The sequence below is a fragment of the Rhipicephalus microplus genome, chromosome X (genome assembly GCF_043290135.1).
Source record: "Rhipicephalus microplus isolate Deutch F79 chromosome X, USDA_Rmic, whole genome shotgun sequence".
NCBI classification, from domain to species: domain Eukaryota; kingdom Metazoa; phylum Arthropoda; class Arachnida; order Ixodida; family Ixodidae; genus Rhipicephalus; species Rhipicephalus microplus.
This window is the reverse complement of record NC_134710.1, coordinates 177,141,990-177,156,478: the sequence shown is the minus strand read 5'-3', so window position 1 is coordinate 177,156,478 and position 14,489 is coordinate 177,141,990. Positions and strand designations below refer to the sequence as shown.

At 40.9% G+C, this 14,489-nt stretch overlaps 1 protein-coding gene across 2 annotated transcripts in view; it reads right to left on the bottom strand.

Moving 5' to 3' along the window:
• Positions 1-13,011, bottom strand: part of LOC119177220 (uncharacterized) — a 79,913-nt gene extending 66,902 nt beyond the window's left edge. The window contains exons 1-2 of one of the 2 annotated variants that reach the window (XM_075878274.1): positions 12,918-12,994; positions 900-1,003 (exon numbers count right to left, since the gene is read on the bottom strand). The gene's annotated coding sequence lies outside the window, so the exon portion shown is untranslated. Of the gene's footprint in view, positions 1-899; positions 1,004-12,917 lie in introns of both variants that reach the window. The other variant, XM_037428637.2, reaches the window with a different exon arrangement.
• Between the last annotated feature and the right edge of the window lie 1,478 nt (positions 13,012-14,489).

The window sequence follows — 14,489 nt, the reverse complement described above, 5'->3', positions numbered from 1 at the left end:
GCGGCACGACGTCATGAACTAAAAAGTTGATATTTTTTGCCTCCTTTACTTTTAGTTTTTTTCTCGCTATGAGGAGGTTTAGTCACTTGTTTATTTTGCGATAATGAGACGCGCTGTTGGAGAAATTAGGCTCTGGTTTGTTGATCTATAATCTATTAACGTTCCCTCCTCCTTTCTTGCCTTTTGATTTTTATTACATACAGACAGTGGCATGTTATATCCACTGACTTGACTTCCTGCTTTCCCTGCTCACTTTCTCAAGGTCGTCAAAGAACTGGAGGCGTTTAGGTGAGATGAATACTGAAGAGCGAAGCTGTGTCAAGAGGCGTACATATAAATAAAAATTCACCAAAATCTTATCCACATCACTGTTCTCAGCGTCGTAAACACCAATAAGAAACTATGACTTCGAGCCCGCGTAATAAACAGCAAGAAATCGAAGTTGTAGCCCTTAATTTATTAAGACATCTGTGTAAAAAACAAAGAGGCTAAATGAGTCATTCCGCGTCAGCTGTCTTAACCATGCAAGTCACTCGATAAGTATTACCCCGGTAAATTGCAAAAAGATTACATGCCCACGAGCATAGCTTGCACAGCACTTTCTCAAAATATATAGATGAGCAAATTATGTTTGCGCCCGGAGGAGGCAGTTAAATTTCACGAACTTCTTTAAAGCACTTTTAACTTGAATGCGGCATCTTTCCACCCCCACAACGGAAACTTAGGAGACCGCAGGCATTAATCCTACGCCTATTACAGACACACACGTGCCTAAACCTTGCCACACTTCACGTTTATTATCCCGATGCATACCCCAGCGACACATGCCCATCATGTGGACACACAGCAACACTCGCACACATGCTCTGGGAGTGTAGAACAACTCCTCCCGACTCTACCTCAAGCAAGTGGGAGATGTCCCTCAGGAGCTCACTTCTCGCCGACCAGCAATGGGCCGTCCAGCAGGCCCACGAAGCGGCCGCCAGGTACTCCCTGTTGGTCTCTGTGTGAAAGACGCCCGCTATGCGCTAAGCGCGTCCCGCAGGACTGAAATAAAGTTTTTTCATTCCATTCTATTCTTTTAATCGTGGTTTTCATTTATGACAGTGCTCTCTCCCATCTACATCTCTCTGGTTTTAATTTCTTGCCAATAAGCTGTCAGGTTAATTCCAAGCGTGAACCAAGTTATTTCATTTGTGGTAAGACCCTAATAGAATTGTTTTTTTTCGGGGTAAAACCGCAAAATATTTCCACATGAAACTTCTTTGGCTGAAGCTGTTATGCCTCTAAACTGTCTCATTGTCTGCGTATTTCTCCACAGGTGATCTTTCTGTGTTATGAACGTTCAAACATGGGTCGAACTAGCTTTTACTTCAAACTCAAGCTTTTATTTGAAAATTTGTGCGCAGCTTTGAGGCACAAACAGGTATAGTTACAAAAAGGGCAAACAGTTATCTTTACAAAAAGGACAAAATAACATGACATCTGTCCCTCTCTCTTTCGCGTAAGCAAAAATAACAACATTATTGCAATAAATAATCACAGCAAACGCACAAATTTGACTTCCGTAGTAATCAGTTCTGTTATTAAATCTTCCAAAAGAGGTTTCCCAGTTACTCGATATGTGTTCGCAATAATATGTTGCTATGTCAGCCTTGGAGACAAGATTTAGAAATCCTATGTCAATATATTAGACATTTTAAAAAGCAACTAAATATGCTATAGTTTTCTCGCTGTCTTGACATCGATTTATGCAAACACGCTCGCGTTCAAAGACAACTGAAGTGTTGAATGACCGCTAAAAAAAAACAACGCCCAAGACTTCTGGGAATGAAGAAATAATTTGTAAGAGAATAGAAAGTGTGAGACGAATAGTTTTTTGTCATTCACTGGTAATAAATTTACAGTGGCCACCTTTCGTTGTTTATCCAGGCCTTTTACAATAGGTGGAGACGTAGCAATATAATCTAGTAATTCTAATGATCGGTTTACTTACTGTGCGACTAGTTCACTATTCCATATTTGACTTGATTGATTGATGTGTAGGGCTTAACGTCTCAAAACCGCCATATGATTATGAGAGACAGCGTAGTGAAGGGCTCCGGAAATTTCGAGCACTTGGGGTTCTTTATTGTGCGCCCAAACCTGAGCACACGGGCCTACAGCATTTTTGCTGCCATCAAAAATGCAGGTGCCACAGCCTGGATTCGCTCCCACGACCTGCGGGTCAGCAGCCGAGTACCTCAGCCACTAGACCACCGCGAAGGGGCAGTTCACGGTCTCGCATAACCATGCTCTTCGCAAAAACCCATTGCTGAAATTATTGAGTTCTTTGCAAAATATAATGTGCTGACAAAATACCAACAGGCCTTTTAAATAAGTTGTTCACCATCTACAGCAGTCAATTATTCATTGAATAACAACAAAATTTGCTGAGGCATATTTGCTGCTAAAAGAAACATCAGTCATTACGTTGACAATGGTGTACGACAGCACAAGCTTGAGAGGAGCTGATTTATTGAGCTGGCAGTTAGGAGGTTAACAGTTTAGCGAATAACCGTTAACATGTGGCTCGAATATAAGGAACGAAGTGCATCATAATGCCACAGTACAGACAACTGGGAGGGGTTGTTGACTACCAACTTGAAATACATTATTATAAGGGTACACTCTTGACCGATTTGGTAGCTATTCACTGTTACCTTATTGCGCACTGCTTAAAAGACGAACACTTGGGATGAATGAATAGACGGACACAAGCGCAAGCTTTAAACTGAGTTTATTAGACAAGCACATGCATGAAGCTTTTATGAAATCGCGCTTCATGGTTACAAAAAAGGTTTACAAAAATAAACTCTTTTGTTGTTGTAGAAATGTTTTGTGGTTTATTTTTGTAAACCTTTATTTACTTTAAATGATCAAACGTCTTCCTTGTACAAAGTTACTAGTGGAGGCCCTGAAGGGTCGGTATTAGGTGCACTTTTATTTTTAATCTTCGTTAACAATGTTTCTTTTGTAACTCGCTATTCTTCTTCTCTTTTGTATGCTGATGACATTAGGATATTTTAAATCCATCGTGTAATTTTTATACTCTGTCAATACCATGTCCTTATGTATGGTATTTGAATTCAGTGATATTGGTGTTCGATTTGATAGCATGCAAAATTTTTCTGCTCACACTAAACGTGCTTCCATGTGTGGCCTTCGTTCTCTCAGCTGCATTTGTAGAATCTCCTGAGACTTCAGTTCTCCTGCAGCCTTCCACAAATTGCACACTGCAATATGTCTTCCTCATGCTGAATATGCATCTGTGATCTGGAATGTCATCACTAAATCTCGCAGTGACGCCGTTGAGTGAGTCGAGAAAAAAAATCATATCATAAGAATTCACCACCATTGTTTTGCTAGAAATCAGTAGAGATCTCGTTCCAACACTGCCAGATTATTAACACTGTTATCGCTTCACTGCCGACGAAACCACGCTGACCTGTTATTTCTTTACAAATGAGTTCATGGTATAATATCATGCGCTTTACTTTTCAGTTGTGTAAATTTTTGGATTCCGCGTAAGGTAACCAGGGAATCGATCATTCCATGTACTTGCCAATTTCTTTCAACACTCTACAGTTCACGGAATACAAAGTCTATGTAATGTAAACTTTCTTGATTTTCATGTTTTTCACAGTCCACTGTCATTGTTTTTATCTCAGCTGTGTAGTGCAGTAACGAAGTTTTTCACGAAGTACAGATTTTTTCTTTATCCGTCTTTCAGTGGGGTTTCTGCATAGTAGCGTGTATTCCTCTTTATTTTGCTCTTCCTTTTCATGATTCTAGTCTCGTCTTTTCTTCTTCTCATTTTGCGCTGAATAATCTTTTGTTGTGTATTTTCACTCTTTATTTGACTTTTCCGAAGTATTTGTATCGTATTGTTTATTTGTATCGTTTTATTTTTGCGTGCGCCTGTACTCAGACCTGGTGGTTTCTGGAGGGCACGTTAATAACTTGTTCAATGATTGATTGCTTATCATCATTAAAAGTTAGCCTCAAATATTGCGACGAGGCGGAGGCAGGTGCAGATGCTGTCTATGAATGCAGGCATGAACAACACAGAAAGCACAGATGGGCCTAGCTTAATCTTTGTTCGAGGTGTTAATGGTAGTTGTTGGTTCGGGTGGCTTAAATTATGCGTGTTGCGTGCCACGCCGCTGCACCTTAAAATATGGGGCAGATATAAAGCGGATATAAAATTGGGGCCGCCTCCACACAATTTATGGGGCAAGTTGATAAGCTATGAAAAAAGCGATAACTTGAAACTTCAAGTGGACCACATGAATGAAATTGGTTCTTGGCTGTGCAGACGCCGTATCCAGGGCATTGCTCTTTTAATCCCTTCCAGTGGATTGTGACTGTATCTCAGGACCTAAATATAGATTTTGCCCGCATATACAAACACCCCGAGTGGCATGCGAACACAGCCAACCGCATTTGGGAGAGCTGCCAAAGCGACTTTAAACTGCAGGCAGAGGACACACCCTGGTGGGACAGTGCGAGAACTAAGCGTGTTCTCGCCAAGACTGGTTACAAAACAAACATGATTAAAATAATTTCTAAGAAAACCGCGTATGAGACTTAGTCATAGACACTATTCGCATAACTTTCAGTTATCTTTATTATTATTATTATTATTATTATTATTATTTAATATTCAGTTTGAGTACCTAGAAAACACGAAGACAGAGGAAATAGGGAAGGAACAGGCTGACAACTGCCACCTATAGGGCCACAACGTCTGCCTGCTTCTTCGGGAAGGGGAGGCACAGAGGAAATGAAGAAAGAAAGAAGTAGAGAGAAGAAAGAAGGTAAAAAAGGAGAAAAAACACACACGCAAAAAATAATAGTCACATAAAAAATGTCCATAAACGTGACACCAAGTCCGTTTTTGTTAAGAAAGTTAAAAGGGCTTTTTGAGCCTGGTCACGCTTAGAGGAGCACATCCTCCTGGGAGCAAGCTATCGGAAAAGGTCGTGCATCTAAGTCCAATCAGTTCATAGTTCTTTTTGAATAGTGCTCGCTGTAGAAAGAATTTAGCACACTATAAAATGACGTGTTTTAATGCCTCACAGGAGCAACACGACGAACATATCGGTCTGTCAGCACGTATTTGACGGTATAATCGTTCACGCACTGACACAGGACCAACTGAAGGCATCCCTGCAGCATGCAGGTACATGCTTGAAAAAAATTATATGCGCACCTCACTATAAATCTGGTGTGATGTATACTCCTGTCTAATATGACAGCATGGTTGATGTAAACAAGACTATAGCACTGATAATTATGAAATAGTTAATGCAAGTGTAATCATTTCACTTCTAACTGGGAGAGGTCGCTTTTGCTTTGAAGGCCTCAAATGCACCATTTAATTGAGCTATTCATAGGATTTGTGAAGGACTGCAGATGTGAGATTACCAAAACGCTGATCGTCTAAGTCTGAACTGATACTCCTCAAGCATAGTGTGTATCTTTGCACCTGGACTGTTCTTTATCACTGAAGGAACTAGATGGACAAAAAGAGAAGACAGAGTAAAATGTTCTAGAAAGAGTCGGCCTGTTCTATTTATAACAAGCTGTGAGGTGTTGTTCAGCAAAATGAGTACAAAAAAAAAAAAACGACGTATGCGCTGTGATGAAATGTTTGTTATTTTTGTGTTGAACAGCAGCCGTATATCGTAACGGATTGGTTGGGAAACTTCTGACCTAATAAGTTCTGTATTCGACAGCTCTAACAACTGAAGGTCACGGGTTTGATCCCGACCTCGGCGGTCGCATCTCGCTGGAGGCGAAATACTGGAAGCCCGTGTACTGTGCCATGTAAGTACACGTTGAAGCACACAGGACGGTTTGAATTTCCAAATTCCTCCACTACGGCGTCTCTTCTAATCACATCGTGGTTTTGAGATATAAAACCCTGGATATTACTATTTACTCCAATAGCTAATGAGTTAATGGTGCTTTATTTATACGCCGACATCTCCTTATGTCATGCCATGAAAAGGAAATGCTAGAATGATGAGTAAACGATACTCTTTTCATAGGCAGAGTCCCATAAAACGTGTGCAACAGTTACGGGAAGAATCGATAAAAATGATGTCAAGGATGCTGCAGCCTTCATAAACGTTTTACTCGTGAATTATCATTTTGACAGGAGCGCACATATTTGGCTGTAGTTGTTGTGCTGTATTTGGCTGTAGTTGTTCAGTGAAATAAAATATTTTTTCTGGCTGCAGTTACAGATGCCTATCTTTTGTAAGTTTTTCTAAGCTGTTCTCACACAGGATATCTGTAAAGGCTTCATTAGAATTTTTGTCTGGAAGATACCTATTATAGACCACAGTGCTTTTACGGATCACCTTTTCTTCCTTCTTTTTGTACACCTGCACTTTGTCTCTTTTTTTCTTCCATTTTTCTTTGTACTCCCCTCTGGTATCTTGTAGCAAACCAAATGTATAAGTTCTGGTTGGCCTACCTGCCATTCCCTCATTTGCGTCACCCCTTGTATGTATGCCAGCATAAAGCGATCAATATCCCCAGCTGTTGTCTTGCCTCTTTACATTTAAAATATTTATTTCTTCTTTTAAGTACGCCATATCATACCGAAAGCTGGGAATTCCCTTAGAGCCTAATAAAAAAATGAAATTTTCTGCGAGCTTGCAAATCAGTTAGGGTGGAGGGCATAAGAGTTTCATGTTCGCGAATGTGTGCGGGTTTGCTGTTTTTGGGTGGTATGGGGGAAGGGACGTGTAGAATACGTGTTGGTTAGCACAAGCTTTTTTTTGTTCGGCCACATAATGCTCACTTTTCTAGAATTTCTGTGAGAATTAGCGTAAGCGTTTTTTCGATTAAGGTTCAGTCGGCTATGAGGTTGTTTTTGTTGTACAACTTTGCTTGAAGTAGCTGACTACGTCTTGCGTGCCTATCTCTGCATGCTATATTAAACGACTAGAAACTTTGTGTTAGTTACATACTGCATACTTTCTGGGTTCGGCCCACCTCATCAGTGGTTTTTGATGATACATACATACATACATACATACATACATACATACATACATACATACATACATACATACATACATACATACATACATACATACATACATACATACATACACACACACATACATACATACATACATACATACATACATACATACATACATACATACATACATACACAATTTCTGAAGAATCAGCTATATAATGCTTATTAGTTAAATGTGGCTGTATTTCGACATCACTGCCTCTTTATTGATCATTTACACTGACTTGAAGTAATCTATTTAACACGAATTAACCTTTCAAATGCGCATTATACGCATAAGATTCTTCAAGTGACTAGAGATTTTTTTACGTAGTCTGTCACCCGTAGACTCGTTTGCAGAAGCCTAAGTACTCGCGTTTGCTATAAATTTGGCCAAATCACTGATGAACTGAGGGCAATTGAAGTAACAGCATGCTGAAGAAAACCAAGGAGAAGGTTTTAATTTAGTCAATACTAGAATCAGCGTCTTAACGGAATGTTGCTGTCCGTTTTGTTTTACGTAGTTAAATCTTGCGTCACCTAAGTTTAGCTCAATTCGTTGATGCGTTCGTTAGATATATGTCGCCATTTTCGTTTCAAACACTTGACACTTGACATACATACATACATACATACATACATACATACATACATACATACATACATACATACATACATACATACATACATACATACATACATACATACATACATACATACATACATACATACATAATTCCTGAAGAATCAGCTATATAATGCTTATAAGTTAAATGTGGCTGTATTTCGACATCACTGCCTCTTTATTGATCATTTACACTGACTTGAAGTAATCTATTTCACACGAATTAACCTTTCAAATGCGCATTATACGCATAAGATTCTTCAAGTGACTAGGGATTTTTTTACGTAGTCTGTCACCCGTAGACTCGTTTGCAGAAGCCTAAATACTCTCGTTTGCTATAAATTTGGCCAAATCACTGATGAACTGAGGGTAATTGAAATAACAGCATGCTGAAGAAAACCAAGGAGAAGGTTTCAATTCAGTCACTACTAGAATCAGCGTCCTAACGAAATGTTGCTGTCCGTTTCGTTTTACGTAGTTACATCTTGCGTCACCTAAATTTAGCTCAATTCGTTGATGCGTTCGTGAGATATATGTCGCCATTTTCGTTTCAAACACTTGACACAGATTATCCTAGTGGGTGGTATTTCTTGCGCCGCGTACAGTTACAAGGTGTAAACGTGGAAACACAAGCACAGCAGAGCGACGTCCGGGCATTCCAGCTTTTGTTCCTTTGCCAGGAACGACGACCCACTTACGGCTCTATGTGGGCTCGGTCCCAAAGCTGTCTAATCTCATCTCGTGAATGAGTCCTACTACACGCCCGGATGCAAACCTGGTATGCGCGCCCACTTGTAGGAAGGCCACCGCTCGAATGGTTGTCAGTACCTCTGAGGTGACGTATAGCTTCTCTATCGCCTGGATATTCGGAGGCCGAAGCCATTATCAGCCTATGTGCTTAGTCCCGAGTGAAAACGTGTCTCGTGCCATTCAATCGCTTAGTGAGAGAGATCATGGGACGAACATTGTTTATACACAAAACGTTGCTGTCGAAGCTCATAGTAAGACATCAAGCCAACTCAAGAGGGCTATGCGAAGGAAGGAAAATGGTACCGATTGGAAGACAATGATCGAAGCGTAGACCTGCGTGTTATGACAAATGCAGCTGGTATGGGGACGTTCTTATTGTTGTCTATGTGGGCGGAACACATTCCTAGGTCGAGTGTGAATGGTTGCTTTTCATCGCACACACGGGGACGTTCTTATTGTTGTCTATGTGGGCGGAACACATTCCTAGGTCGAGTGTGAATGGTTGCTTTTCATCGCACACACCGCTGAAAGCATCAAACAAATGCTTCCGATTATAGCACACCATGTCATCACAAGCAGAGCTATTCGGAAATCATTGCAAGTCGCAAGACTATTGTGGTGTATCTTTGTTCACGATAGGATGCACTTCACAATAATTTTATCAAATCCTGTTCTCACGAATCACATGTAAATGACGTTACTGCTCTGTTTTGGTTGCATTTTGCTTGTTTTCAAGCGAAATTCGTACTGACTGCCCTGTGAAGCAGGTATTGGTGGTGTTCTAAAAAAAGAAAAAAACAGCGGAAGAAACACATGACGTGCTTACCCAAAAAACCATCCATGCTCGTAGCTGGCACGCATGAAAAAAAATGAGAAGAACTAAATAAATGTTCTTTCTTTTCTGGAGATGCGGCTTCAATCCCAGTCCCCTCGGTCAGAAAGCGAGTGCCTTGACCACTAGGCCACGCGGCCACACTTGCCCAATCTGAACTAAACTGAAGCGTGCGAATGCTTTTTAAGCACGACGCAAAAAAAAAAAGACATTCGGAAGCAGTACAATTGCTGAGTTCTTTATTGAAATATGTTGTATTGATGGAAGTAAAACCACTCTGCTGGACAACGCTTAATGTCAATATTAGGAACTGTGCATTCAGGGAAAATCCGAACTTTGAGAAAATTCAATTGCTGCCCCACGTTTCCACAATTGCATGATGGTCATTTCATTGGGCCATTCTATGGACTTATGAACGCTCAAAAGAATATAAAAGACGACATACCAATACAGCGCGAAAAGAGCGTTCCGGGGACGGCCCCGCTACCTAGAATAAAACTGAACTCTTACTTCAGTAGAGTTCATTGCGCAATGCGAAATAAATAAATAAATAAATAAATAATAAATAAATAAATAAGTAAGCAGGCAGTTTGTGAGGTACACCCACGCCACGATTGGCTGGCCAGCTTTCTGATTTTTTAACAGACATATCTTTCCATTTTGATCTTATATGAGTGTGCATACAAAATTTTGTATCCAATCTTGTGCAGAACGTTGTGTGACATGGTATGAGTAGCAGTTGTATACGTAGGCCAAACTGTGCTCATCAACAGCATCCTGGTGCGTTAGCTTTAGTGATGGCGATATTTCATTTCTTTAGAATGATTGCTTGAGTAAAAAAATAAATAATAATGAATAAACGTCTTTGAGGCAGTGCGAATACCTGTATTCTTACATGAAAAAACTTGCAATATGATTCCTCTATCGACAAGCACTTCAGACTACTTTTCTTGTACTGACATCGCAACGCAACTATGATTCTTGGTCAATGTCTCACTGGGTGCATCTTTTACTTTGATGTTTGTGCTTCGCCAAAGTGGGCAGATGGCACACCAACATAAAGATAGGTACCAGAGTAAACATTGCGCAAATATAAATAGTACATAGGTTACACATTGTTGCATCTAGTATGCAAATAGACTCATTTGTACGCATAACAGCTAGTTGATATATGGTTTCAAGAGCCACCTCACACATAGTTTTGTCCAAACGAAAATTCGGAACCGAAATAAAACTTTTCCGTAATGTACACATTTTAATAGCGAAAGCGTGCCAATAAATCTATCTTCATACATTGGAATTTTCTTCTCCTGAGGGTGTTTATCTCCAAGTATTTTCAAGAGTTGAGCCACAAGTATGAGTCAATGAGTACGTATAAGAGGGAAAACGTCTATGTTCACCATGTTCCTTTTTGCAGGAACCAATCTAAGAACAGTTTCGCAACTTTTTAATAAGTGCTACTAGTCCACGAAAAATAATTAATATGTTAGCCAAATGCCAGTGGTCACAACAAAACGCAAAACTACTCGGATGTTTACAAAGCTCTTTCAGCAATTTTAGGGCGCTCCAACGCGAATTACTTGGCATCAGTACGTACGTAACTGAACGGCCACGAATACGCTGAACCGCAGTTGATTCCGTTCTATATAACGCTTCACAATAGAATCTGGTTGGTTTTGCAATACTTTTTTTCTGCCAAGTGGCCAACAGTGTCCTCTATTACGCGGGAAGATGCAGCTAAATATACAGCAGAGACAACCAAAATTATACGTGGCGAAATTGCTCTCCTCTAAGGTATGGGCTCTCTTTCAAGATAAGAATTTTTAAGTATGCTTTTGTGGGTTCATTCTAGCTGTGCATCCCTCTTGAGAGAATAGGATTACTCAAGGTGCTTGCAGCGGCAAACGAGCATTTTCTTTGCCCCCCTTCCCCCATACTCGACTCTTCTTGACCAAGTGGCGTACTTCTTCATTGAGTGAAAGCTAATAAAAAACAAACAATTCTGCCAAGAAACAAACATTGCCAGTGTGTCTCCGATGTTCCGACGTATGTTTGCGCTGAAGTTCGAAAGTTTGCTAAACTTGTCATTCGTGGAGCTTCCTTTTTTTTTGTTATATTTTATCACTGTTTCCTACGCTTCAGCATTGGAAACAACAACGAGTGATAGAACATGTTAAAATCCGCGACCGGTACCACCTTATCATTCTCCTCTTCAAGCTGCTGAAGACAGGCGTGCATTTCAACATGAAGAAACACTTGAAAAAAATATAAAGTAAAATACCACTCCATTTCATTATGTTCTAAAAGAGATGCACCTCCTGAAACATAAGTTGAACCGAAGAACGCAAGTCGAATCTCTTTTGTTGTTGATTTTCGAAAGTATTCGTTTTTGGGGTAAAAAGTAGGCATTCGCCGCAAAGGAAAAATACAATGATACAGTGCTACTTCAGACAACAATGTCGCACGTTAGGCACATGGATTTGATAGTACATGTACAGCTTTTCAGTTCGCACGTTAGACGTTAATTTTGTTATTTTTGTAATTCAGGAACAATGACGTATTTTTTCTAGTTCAATCTACTGCTTTACTGTATATTATAGAAGGAGCAGGCTGGAGCTCTTTAGCTACTGACAGCCCTGGCTGAAGTGCGTCGAGAACCAGTTCTTTCACTCAATGAACTGGAAAATCTTTCTTCATATTCTACTACCTTACGATTGCTTTACTACGTTTATTAGTGAATAAGTATATAACGAAAAAAAAAGCAACAGTAAAGCTACCAAGCTTATAAGTTACCAAAGAAAACTCAAATCAATTTTCAAAAAAGACAGCATATAATCATAATGTCAAAATATAACGCACGTATCAATCTAAACACAAGCACCAAGAAAAATTTGGTAAAATACGAATAAATATTTTGAAAACGTGGCCGCATGCTACCGGCATAACCACCTACAATTGTTTCCCTTGTGAATACGGGTACATTGTTGAAGTTAAAGTTGACCCAAGCAGTGAATAATGATAGCAGTTTTTCGACAATCACATCTGCGGAAACATTGTCTAACGTTGTTAGGCAAATGGAAGTTTATGTACTTTTGCAAACAAACGTTCTGCATCAACAATTTAACTAAAAGTGTCTCTCCTTCGAACACGTGCTTACGTCGTGACTTGCCTTCGCCTACACAGTATGTCCTCAAGCGCTCACGTTCACTAATCATGATTATTTCTGTGTTTTAGCGGTATACGTGGCCGGCTTAATGCCACACTCATTTTGAATAGACGCCCGCCCTCTCGTGTCAGTGAGGCCACCTCGACCGAGAGGTCGAACGCGCCTACCTGAATTTATGTATATAAGTATACCCTCGACGACAGCGGCATGCCTAAAACCCTGGTGGTTCCTTTCGCGTCCATCGCGAAGCGTTGCTACCAACTTTGCACCGCAGTTGAATCGTCTCTTTGTCTCGCAATATGCTTGCCCGAACGGTCACCTAAACGGAGCTCGCGATACAAAGTACATCGTAAGTATATCTGCTGTCAATTTTCAAATGTGTAAGACACTAGAAGATAGACGCGCATGCGGATGATTGGCCGCCGACAGCCTCGAGGGGTGACCCCTGTGGCGCGGCCCTTACCCGGTCCTTGGGACTTCAGTTGCAGGCCAGTCGAGGCGGATCCGGTGCGAGCAGAGTTCCCGACTGCGGCTCCGTGGCTTCTTCGCTTGGCCCGGATCCTAGAGAGCGGGCTTTATTTTGGGCCACTCCCTTTCCCACTAGAAATACTTCCGTGGCTGAGCCCCGGGAGAACGCGGACAATCGCGTCGGCGACGCCGCCGCCGGTCCTTGGCGCGGTCCACGCGGCCCTTCTGCGAGGCCCGCCACTGCGGGCACCGAAAAAGACCACTCGCGGACCACGCGTGTTCAACGCCTTGAGCACAACGCGTGCGTGTGCTGACGCGTACCACGTTTTCTGCTAGAGTGGACGTGGTCACGGAAGCGTTCCACAAGTGCTGTGCGCCCTGGAACCCAGAACTGATTTGCGGTACAACATTGCAACTTCTTGGAAGGCCGTACGCCAAATTTCAATTTGTCTAACCAATATACGCTAAAATTCGAAAAATGCGGTTTTATACGGATATCGTTTCGCCCTATAGCAAAGCCTGTGAGGTGCAGCTGCTATGTTTTGCACACTTCACTCTGGCGTTTAACTTTCGCGGAAGGAATCTCCTTTTCTCTTTAACTGTGGCGGCTCAGTTTAACCAACAAACACTAAAAAAGGCCACGAAAAGAATCAAAAAGCGAAAATGACGCAAGGGCACACTTTTATTTCATAACAACTTTAATGTGCTCTGAACTTCCGCAGACGTCCCCGCTCTCTTGGGTAAGAGCGCTGTGGTTTTCTTGAGGGTCGATGTTTAAGTCCAGTTCCAAGATTTTATCTCAATCAGTTATTTTTTTTTGTCCGGATACTCTCAGTTCTAATGTATACACACTGCAGAGTGACCTTCGCGGTCAGCGCGACAAGATACACCAAGCCTAACAGAATTGATCCCGCCTGGTCCCGGCCATTGAATAGATGGAGTGAAGTGTTTTATTGATTTGGTGCCTGCTCTACTTTTTTAACGCAATAGAAAATAAACGAAGGAGTTTTTGTCACCGTTACTTGGCGACGGCTACACCTTTCCACTTCATTGTAACATATAAAAATTAAAAAAAAAACAAAATTTGCGGCTTGGAGTTTTATACCTGTGCATATATCTAGGCAGAGCCTGAGCTGTATTTCTAAATCACACAGTATTCACATAGCCATCGATAATCGGCTCCGATTTCTGTTTCAACACTTTAGAAAATATAGATGCATTTTCTAACGTAGGGTCTTGGCCAAAAGTTCCCATGTCACGCTTCCTCATAAATACATGGGATAGTGGTTTGGAAACTTTCGACCCACCCTGCACTTGCATTCGTTATTTCAGGTATGTTCATCATGCTGCACACAATGTTTCTGGCGCAACAGCGTGCTTCGTTCTGTCTTTACAGCCTGCCATTAAACCCAAATGATAAAAGATAGCGAAATGTATTTAAAAATAATAAATAGAAGATTATGTAATTTATGGCCCTTGCTGCTGCTGCTTGCTGTGAAGTTTAGTTAAAAATTATAATTTTTCTCGGCTCTTTAATTTTGAATAATATCAGAACATCGTAAAACAC